Below are 9,418 nucleotides of genomic sequence, written 5' to 3'. Positions count from 1 at the left end.
GTGGGCCTTAGAAAGCATCACTGCGAACAAAGCTAGTGGAGGTGATGGAATTCCAGTTGAGCTCTTTCAAATCCTGAAAGATCATGCTGTGAAAGTGGTGCACTCAATATGCCAGCAAATTTGGAAAACTCAGCAGCAGCCATAGGACTGGAAAAGGTCAGTTTTCATTCCAATCCCAAAGAAAGGCAATGCCAAAGAATGCTCAAACTACCGCACAATTGCACTCATCTCACATGCTAGTAAAGTAATACTCAAAATTCTCCAAGCTAGGCTTCAGCAGTACATGAACTGTGAACTCCCTGACGTTCAAGCTGGTTTTAGAAAAGGCAGAGGAACCAGAGATCAAATTGCCAACATCCGCTGGATCATGGAAAAAGCAAGAGAGTTCCAGAAAAACATCTATTTTTGCTTTATTGACTATGCCAAAGCCTTTGACTGTGTGGATTGCGATAAACTGTGGAAAATTCTGAAAGAGATGGGAATACCAGACCACCTGACCTGCCTCTTGAGAAATCTGTATGCAGGTCAGGAAGCAACAGAACTGGACATGGAACAACAGACTGGTTCCAAATAGGAAAAGCAGTACATCAAGGCTGTATATTGTCACCCTGCTTATTTAACTTTATGCAGAGTACATCATGAGAAACGCTGGGCTGGAAGAAGCACAAGCTGAAATCAAGATTGCCAGGAGAAATATCAATAACCTCAGATATGCAGATGACACCACCCTTATGGCAGAAGGTGAAGAGGAGCTAAAGAGCCTCTTGATGACAGTGAAAGAGGTGAGTGAAAAGGTTGGCTTAAAGCTCAACATTCAAAAAACAAAGATTATGGCCATCTGGTCCCATCACTTCATGGGAAATAGATGGGGAAACAGTAGAAAAATTGTCAGACTTTATTTCTTTGGGCTCCAATATCACTGCAGATGGTGACTGCAGCCATGAAATTAAAAGACACTCCTTGGAAGAAAAGTTATGAGCAACCTAGATAGCATATTGAAAAGCAGAGACATTACTTTGCCAACAAAGGTCCGTCTAGCCAAGGCTATGGTTTTTCCAGTGGTCATGTATGAATGAGAGTTGGACTGTGAAGAAAGTTGAGTGCCAAAGAATTGATGCTTCTGAACTGTGGTGTTGGAGAAGACTCTTGAGAGTCCCTTGGACTGTAAGGAGATCCGACCAGTCCATTCTAAAGGGGGTCAGTCCTGGGTGTTCATTGGAAGGACTGATGCTGAAGCTGAAGTCCAATACTTCGGCCACCTCATGCGAAGAGTTGACTCATTGGAAAAGACTCTGATGCTGGGAGAGATTGGGGGCAGGAGGAGAAGGGGACGACAGAGGATGAGATGGCTGGATGGCATCACCGACTTGATGAACGTGAGTTTGAGTGAAACTCCGGGAATTGGTGATGGACAGGGACGCCTGGCGTGCTGCGATTCATGGAGTCGGAAAGAGTCAGACACGACTGAGCGACTGTACTGACTGACTGATCTTCTTTACGCTTAATTATAGGAGTTAAAACAGGTGAGGTCATTTTGAGAGGCGGGTTATTCATTGTTTGGAGATAGAAAACTTGGATTTGGGTCAGTGCAGCTGGGAAACTGAATTCTCTACTCCTAAAACCGGACAATTCCTGCCTGAAAGGGTTGATTCTATGACTTAATAAAACAAGTTGTATGACGACCGACAAGAGTAGGCTTTTCAACAAATGCTAGTCTTTTCGGGCAGAAGAGGCTTGGGAATGCAGAATTCAAGGCCGCATTGAACAGGACAGAACCTGCGAGGTCCGCCCGCCCCGTGGAGGCGCTTCCTGAATCCCGCCGGGCGCAGCGGCTACCTTTGCAAGCCGTTGGCGTTTTCCCGCGCAGGGGGCGGGGCGGAGCGCGAGCCCGGGAACGTGTTCGCAGAACCCCACGCCTGGCCGGAACTACATCTCCCAGGAGGAGGCACCTGGCAGGCGGCGCCCACTGTTATCAGTCTCAGGTGGTAGCCCTGTCAACTTTTCGCCTCGGCCTTCCCTCGGACCGAAGTCACAGGCGCACCATCTAACGAATCCAGGAGGGAAAGGATGTGGTGGTGGGTGCCTTTGCTGTACAGCAGTTTGGGAGACGTAGTCCCCTCGCACAAGGTTTGGGAGGCTGGGTTTGTCTTGAGTGGTCGGACCACATCACGTGATGACGGAAAGGCGGCCGTAGGCAGGGGAGCGACCGGTGGTGCCTTGTGAGGTCATCACACAGCGACGACGAGCTGTTCTTGGGCATCCTCGAAGCGGTGGGTAGTACGTCTCTGAGAACTCCGAGTTCGAGAAACTCCATAAAATCTCCCTCGTTGGCTCCATCTGCGTGCCTTCCCCTGACCCGCAGCTGTTGGCCTCTCGGGGTGGGAGTTGGGGGGTGGCTACAGGAAACAGCGCGCTGTGTAGGCGGGCTGATGAGCCGCGCGGCGAGCTACGTGTGTTGGCTCCTCCTTCGGCCGTGACGCGAAGTCACGTGACGGGCCGCACCGCCTCTGCCGCCGCCGCCGCTTTGTAAGAGGCACATTGGCAGGTAACGAGCGGCGGCGGCGGCGGCTGTGGTGGTGGTGGTCGTGGGTCCCGAGTCCAGCGAGAGCAGCAGCGGTAATTGGCACCTTCTCTCGCTCCTTCCCCGTTCCAGCTCCTTAAGGGCTACAGCCTGTGCTTAGTAGACCAGGGTTCAGGTCTTCTTTCCTCTAGAGCCCTTCCTACTGCCCCAGCGTCCACCCTGAGGTCGGGCCGAGCTTCCCTCGCCGGTTTCGTGCGTCCTCAGTTTGCCCAGGCCTGGGTGCTGTCCTCCCTCTCCACCGCAGGTTGTCCTGCGCTCGTTTCTGCCTACCCCTTCCCGGTCAGCCCAGCCCCACCCAGCCCCAGGGGGCGCCTACCCCTCCCCCCTTAGGGTTTCTGTCCTGGAGGGTGTGGTTTTTCTCTCCCACCGTTGTCCCTTCCTGCCTGTCCGCTTGAGCTCCCGCGCCACGCTGTCAATGACCACCTTTCCGCGTTCACGCCTGTCGCTAGTCCTGGAACTGGACATCTCAGAGCCCAACTTCTGCACTCTCTAGGCTTTCCCGGCAGCCCGGAGGCGTAGTTCAGTTCTACTTCTCCTCCTCATTCTGGAAGGCTTTGGTGCCAGACTCTTGGGATTCAGTTTTCCTCTTCGGTCCTAGCTCCTGTAGGCTGGCTGTGTCACGGTTGTTCTTTAGTGTAGGTTTGAGAGGGGTTTCTAAACTAAAACGCGCTCTTTTATTTTATTCCAAATGTTATTCTTTTCATTGGTGCATTGCATCTCAGTTTTCTTTGCCGCTGAATCACTTTTCCCATTCGGCATTCCCACCTTTTCCCCTGGGTTTTCAATGTAATTAGTTATCCAAGTATCTCAGGTACCATCACTGTTCTCACCACTCTGGTCTCTTCCTTTTTCTAGGAGTTAGCTGATTCCATCATCATTCCTTTTATTTCCTATTTGATCTAATCCTGTAGTTTACTTCCACCTGTGTTGGATATTGTTTCTGCCTGTATTCAAGGTGTCTTCGCCAGTATTTAGGCTTGTTCTACCCTTGTGTGCTGTAACTGTTGAGAACTTTTTTTCTTTTTTGTGGTCTTCAACATTTTATTTTTTATTTTTTGATGGCCCTTATCAATTCGCTTTATTTTACTTTACAATACTGTATTGGTTTTGCCATACATCAACATGAATCTGCCTCGGGTGTACATGAGTTCCCAATCCTGAACCCCCCTCCCACCTCCCTCCCATACCATCTCTCTGGGTCATCCCAGGGCACCAGGCCCAAGCATCCTGTATCCTGCATCGGACCTAGACAGGCGATTCGTTTCTTACATGATTTTATACATGTTTCAATGCCATTCTCCCAAATCATCCCACCCTCTCCCTCTCCCACAGAGTCCAAAAGTCTGTTCTATCAATTGAGAACTTTTAAAGGTCTCCACAGGGTACCTAAAGATCATGTTTTATTTGAAGGGCATATAATTCACTTTTTGAGTGAGCCCAATTGCTTTATATTTTCTCTTTGATTATGATAGTATTTTTAAAATCAAAAGTGTCTCAGTAATTAGTGTGTTCCTCACTTTTCCACTATGAGTTGTACATTCATAATTTTTAGTTGTAGTTTAGTTTGTCTAATAAAAGTGAAAGGAAGGTGAATGTAATCCTAAGGATTGGGCGACTCTTGGGGTGGGATCTGTCTGTCTCAGGAAAGGGAATAAATTCACTCGCTGGAGATGAAGGGTCTTCCCGTACCCCAGCATCTCTTACTTGCAGAGCCCTTGGCTAGGACTGCCCTCTCATTGCGGTGGCTTATCCAGGCAGAAGTGATTAGTTTCTCCTACACTACTTTTCTGCTTGCTTCCAGTATGTTCCTCCTGAGTTTGTCTCAAGGCTAGTTCACATGTGTGGTGAGATTTTTTTTCCTCCACTCCTGTCCTTGTTTCCCACAGCTCTGATTTCCTCCGTCTGCTTCCTTGTTTCTGATCTTCAGTAATTAAGAAAGCGATTGAAAGAAGGGAGGTTTTTGTTATGATTGAAATATGACTGGAAGTGGTGGCATGGGAATGAGGCCATGGGAAAGGCTCGTGGTAATTGCCCCTCCTGCCTATTTCCTGCTGCTCTGGTTTCCTCTGGCTTCTCTCCTTATATGTGGGGTGGACCAGCTCTCAGAGAGAGCTGCCTTTAGAACTGGGCTAGAACAGCGGTAACACCGCTGCTTCCCTTTCCTGATAACTGGTCAGCCTGTGCAGTGCTCACCAGTGGTGTCTCTTGGTATTAACCTGAGTGACTTTTATTGTTTGGTGAGAAATGGTAGGAGAACCAGGAGGAGGATGGGTTTATTTCAGGATTTGTGTTTTGACAGAAACTGGTTGCCATCTCTGTTCCCATGAGTATAAACTGCATATAGAGAGTATAAACCAGTCCTGAAGGTTTGAACTGGTCTGAGGTGAAGCCTGTACTTTTGCAGTGTTGATTCCCCAGTCCTCTTTAAAAATGAAAACTTACTACTGTTAAGGTTTTGTTGTCGTAAGAAACTTTTTGTGGGGGGTGTGTGTAAGTGCATTATAAAGGATTAATGTCTGCTCAGAAGTGGTCTGCACGAATTCACAGGTTGTGAAGTTCCTTTGCTTTTATTATTTTTTAAAATTTATTTTATTTATTTGGTTTTGATGGGTCTTTATTGCTGCGTGAGAGCTTTCTCTAGTTGGGGTGAGCGGTGGCTTCTCTTGTCGTGGAGCACAGGCTCTAGGGTGCACAGGCTTTGATAGTACTGGCACTCGGGCTTAGTTGCCCTGTGGCATGCAGGATCAAACCTGATCCAGGATCACACTTGTGTCCCCTGCATTGACAGTCAGATTCTTAACCACTGACCAATAGGGAAGTCCTTTGATTTTAAACAAACCTGTCTTTTATTTCTTCTTGTGAGGCAGCTACAAGTCAGCAATGATCAGTTAGCTCTTAGTTGTTAACTTGAGTATATGCAGTGTCCTTTAAAAGCCAAGTAGTATGGCACAGGTGGTGTTTGACTAGTGAGAAGGTGGATCTCTGATAGAGCTTAGAAACCATTGTTTTCTCTTTTTTCTTTTCCCCAAAAGAGTGGGAATATAACTTGAAGTAAGGTGAAGAGAGGGAATATCACCTTAGAAGCCTGTGGTAGGTTTTGAAATATTTTTGATCCAATTATTGAGAATCCCTTGGGCTGCAGGGAGATCCAGCCCTTCAATTTTAAAGTAAATCAGTCCTGAATATTCATTGGAAGGACTGATGCTGAAACTCAAACTCCAATACTTTGGCTGCCTGATGCGAAGGACTGACTCATTGGAAAAGCCCCTGGTGCTGGGAAAGATTGAAGGAGGGAGGAGAAGGGGACAACAGAGGATGAGATGGCTGGATGGCATCACCGACTCAAGGGACGTGAGTGTGAGCAAGCTTGCTGATGGACAGGGAAGCCTGGCATGCTGCAGTCTGTGGGGTCACAGAGTCAGACATGACTGAGCAACTAAACTGAACTGAACAAGTAGACTCCTTTTTTTAAGTCCAAGAATCAAATTAGTTTGTTTTGTTTTGACAATTACAATGTCAACTATGTATGCTGAAATTTCCTACTTTTAAAAATTTTATTTTTTTGGCCCCGTAGAGTGGTGCGTGGGATCTTAAGTTTCTCCACCAGGGATTGAACCCATGCCTGCTAGAGTGGAAGTGCAGAGTCTTAATCATTGGACTGTCAGGGAAGTCCCTCTCCTACTCTTGACAGTGTTTCTCTCAAAGATGCTTGTTCTGTACTTTTTAAAGAAAGTTATTTTAGTTTTGAAATTTCTTGGCCTAGGTTTTGAAGAGCAGGCTTGTGAAATTCTGGCTGACATAGCATGTGTATTATAGTGTGTTTCAGTTTTCAGAAAACTCATTTTCATACTGGAGTTATGAGCTCAATTAAATTGAAACCCAGTTCACTGTTTGGAATTAATTTTTGAAACGAGGCTTGGACCAAGGAGTAGGTGTTTCATTTAAGACTAGGCAGTGCTCTACTTTTAAAGGGTGTTAGCAGTGTGGCATTGGCACCCCACTCCAGTACTCTTGCCTGGAAAATCCCATGGACAGAGGAGCCTGGTGGGCTGCAGTCCATGAGGTCTCGAAGAGTCAGACACGACTGAGCGACTTCACTTTCACTTTTCACTTTCATGCATTGGAGAAGGAAATGGCAACCCACTCCAGTGTTCTTGCCTGGAGAATCCCAGGGACGGGGGAGCTTGGTGGGTTGCCGTCTATGGGGTCGCACAGAGTCGGACATGACTGAAGTGACTTAGCAGCAGCAGCAGCAATGTGTTGCTTGTTTTTTTTTCATTTGGAACTCTAAAAATAATAGGACGTATATTTGATTAGATTAAACTTTATTTTCAAGGATTTGTAGAGTAGAGAATTTTATTTGGATTTAGACTTGTTGCTATACCTTCATTTCTTTCGTTATTAACTTTTTACGTAAGTTGTCTCATAGTAGCTTACTCATTTAAAGTTACACTATACATACATAATCCACTAATACTTTATTTATATGTCCACGTCATGATATCTGGGATGTTAGTTCCCTGACCAGGGACCAAACCCATGCCTTTTGCAGTGAAATTGTGGAGTCCTAACCACTGGACTGCCAGGGAGTTCCCCCAGTACTTTAATGCTTTGCTCTTTACTCAGAATTTTTTATATGTCACGAAGAAAAGAAAGGAAAGAAAGAGAAGTTGCCCACTTGTATCCGACTCTTTGCGAACCCATGGACTGTAGCTGACCAGGCCCTTCTGTTCATGGGATTTTCCAGACAAGAATACTGGAGTGGGTTGCCATGTCTCAATCCTTTCATCAAATCAGTTCTAGGTATACCTATGGAGACTTCTGAAGCTCAGCGTTCCTTCTCGCTATTAATGTCTTTCTCCCTCTTTGTCTTCTTGAATTCTTTCCATTCCTGTCCTGTTTTCCTCTTCTTTCTCTCTTTCCCTTGTTTTCTCTTTCTTTTTTGCCTTCTGTTCCTTCAGCCACATACAAAAATACTCAACACGCAAGTCTCAACTGAGGAGGTTGTATTCCTTCTGACTCTGTTTGCCACCATAACATTGCTGCTTCCTAAGCAAGCAGATGAAAACTTGAAATATCTTTGCAGTCTCACGGGCTTGGGGAAGGTGTATAGTGCTGTCTGTATTGTACATGTCTACTCAGCTGGAATGTGTGCTGTTTGGAAGGTGGGATTTTTCATTTGATAATAATGTTTGTTGTCAGATCATAAACAAGAGAATAAGTGGGCTTAAAAAATACAAATTTAACTGAAATAAGGTCTAGGGAAAAAGTAACTGTCTTTAGGATTTATTGACAAGCCTAACTTGTTTCCTAGACCAAACCAGTTCTTCCCCCTCTCTTTTTTCAAGTTAATTTACAAATTTCCATTTTAAGATTGGTTTTTGGGTCAGGCTGGCTGGGATTGTTTTACGTAAGAAAATGCATTTTAGAAAATTTGAAAAAAAAAAAGTAGTTTATCATTGTTTAACATTTTAGTATAAATCTTTTTTCTTTTTTCCCTAGATAAAGTGTACACTTTGAAAAGAATGAGCTCACACCTTGCATACTTTTTTTTAAATGGAAAAATATAAACTACATGCCAAAGGAGGTATATGAAGTAGGAAAAAATGTGGAGTTTTCAAAACCAAAAATAAAATGACCAATCAAGAAATGGAACATTAATGCCACCTTAAACTCCCTTGTGTATTCCATCTCCTAAGTTAATTTTTCCCTGGGGGGTTACCATTACCCTATTATTTTGGTCTTACTATTTTTAAGAATAATTTTTACTTGATATGTATCCATAAATTATATATAGTTTAGTAGTGCCCATTTTCAGTCTTGATCTAAATGGGATTGTGTGATTCTCCGGATACTTTACATGTTTTAGATTCATCCATTTGATTCTCCTCCATCATTTTCAGTAGTATGTTACTCCATTGTAAGGATATGACGCATCTTATTCTATTGTGATGAATGTTTGTCTCATTTCCAGGTTTTTTTTCTTATTACAAATTATTCTCCTTGTGAACATTTGCACCCCACCTCAAAACGAGTAAACTAGTTTGCTGAGATTGTATGACTGAGAGTGGAATTTTGGGGTTGTGTGTAGGATATGTGTAACTTTACCAGGTAATCCCAAAGTATTAGCGTTGTTTTGGTCACTAAGCCTGGCCCTTTGCGACCCCATGGACTGTGGCCCCCCCAGGCGCCTCTGTCCTTGGGATTTGCCAGGTAGGAATACAGGAGTGAGTTGCCATTTCCTTATCCAGGGGTCTTTCTAATTCGGGGATTGAATCTCCTACATTGCAGGTGGATCTTTTTTTTTTTAAGGGGAAATTAAAAAAATTTTTTTATTTGTTCATTTTTGACTGTGCTTGGTCTTTGTTGCTGTGCATGAGCTTTCTCTGGTTGTGGCGCGTGGGCTTTTCATTGCAGTGGCTTCTCTTGTGGAGCATAGGCTCTAGGGCTTTTGGGTTTTAGTGGCACTTGGGCTAAGCAGTTGCAGTTACTGGGCTCTGGAACACAGGCTCCAGTAGTTGTGGCACATGGGCCTAGTTGCTCCAGGGCATGTGGACTCTTCCTGGATCAGGGATCAAACCTGTGTCTCCTGCATCTCTTTACCACTGAGCCACCTGGGAAGCCCATAGTGTTATACAGTCATTCTTAACTAGGCTCCTCATTTGAACCACTGTGTGCTGGGCTTAGTCATTCAGTCCAGCTCTTTGCGACTCCATGGACTGTAGCCCACCAGACTCCTCTGTCCATGGGATTCTCCAGACAGGAATACTGGAGTGGGTTGCCATACCCTCCTCCAGGGGATCTTCCCAACCCAGGGGTTGAACCCAGGTCTCCTGC

The 9,418-nt window shown here is 45.2% G+C and overlaps 1 protein-coding gene across 1 annotated transcript in view; it reads left to right on the top strand.

Moving 5' to 3' along the window:
- The first annotated feature begins 2,500 nt into the window (after positions 1-2,500).
- Positions 2,501-9,418, top strand: part of UBAP2 (ubiquitin associated protein 2) — a 114,013-nt gene continuing 107,095 nt past the window's right edge. Inside the window, exon 1 of the mRNA XM_052644872.1 lies at positions 2,501-2,616. The gene's annotated coding sequence lies outside the window, so the exon portion shown is untranslated. The remainder of the gene's footprint in view (positions 2,617-9,418) is intronic.

This window comes from Budorcas taxicolor, chromosome 8 (assembly GCF_023091745.1).
Source record: "Budorcas taxicolor isolate Tak-1 chromosome 8, Takin1.1, whole genome shotgun sequence".
In the NCBI taxonomy this organism is placed as follows: Eukaryota; Metazoa; Chordata; class Mammalia; order Artiodactyla; family Bovidae; genus Budorcas; species Budorcas taxicolor.
This window is presented reverse-complemented; position numbering and strand designations above follow the sequence as displayed.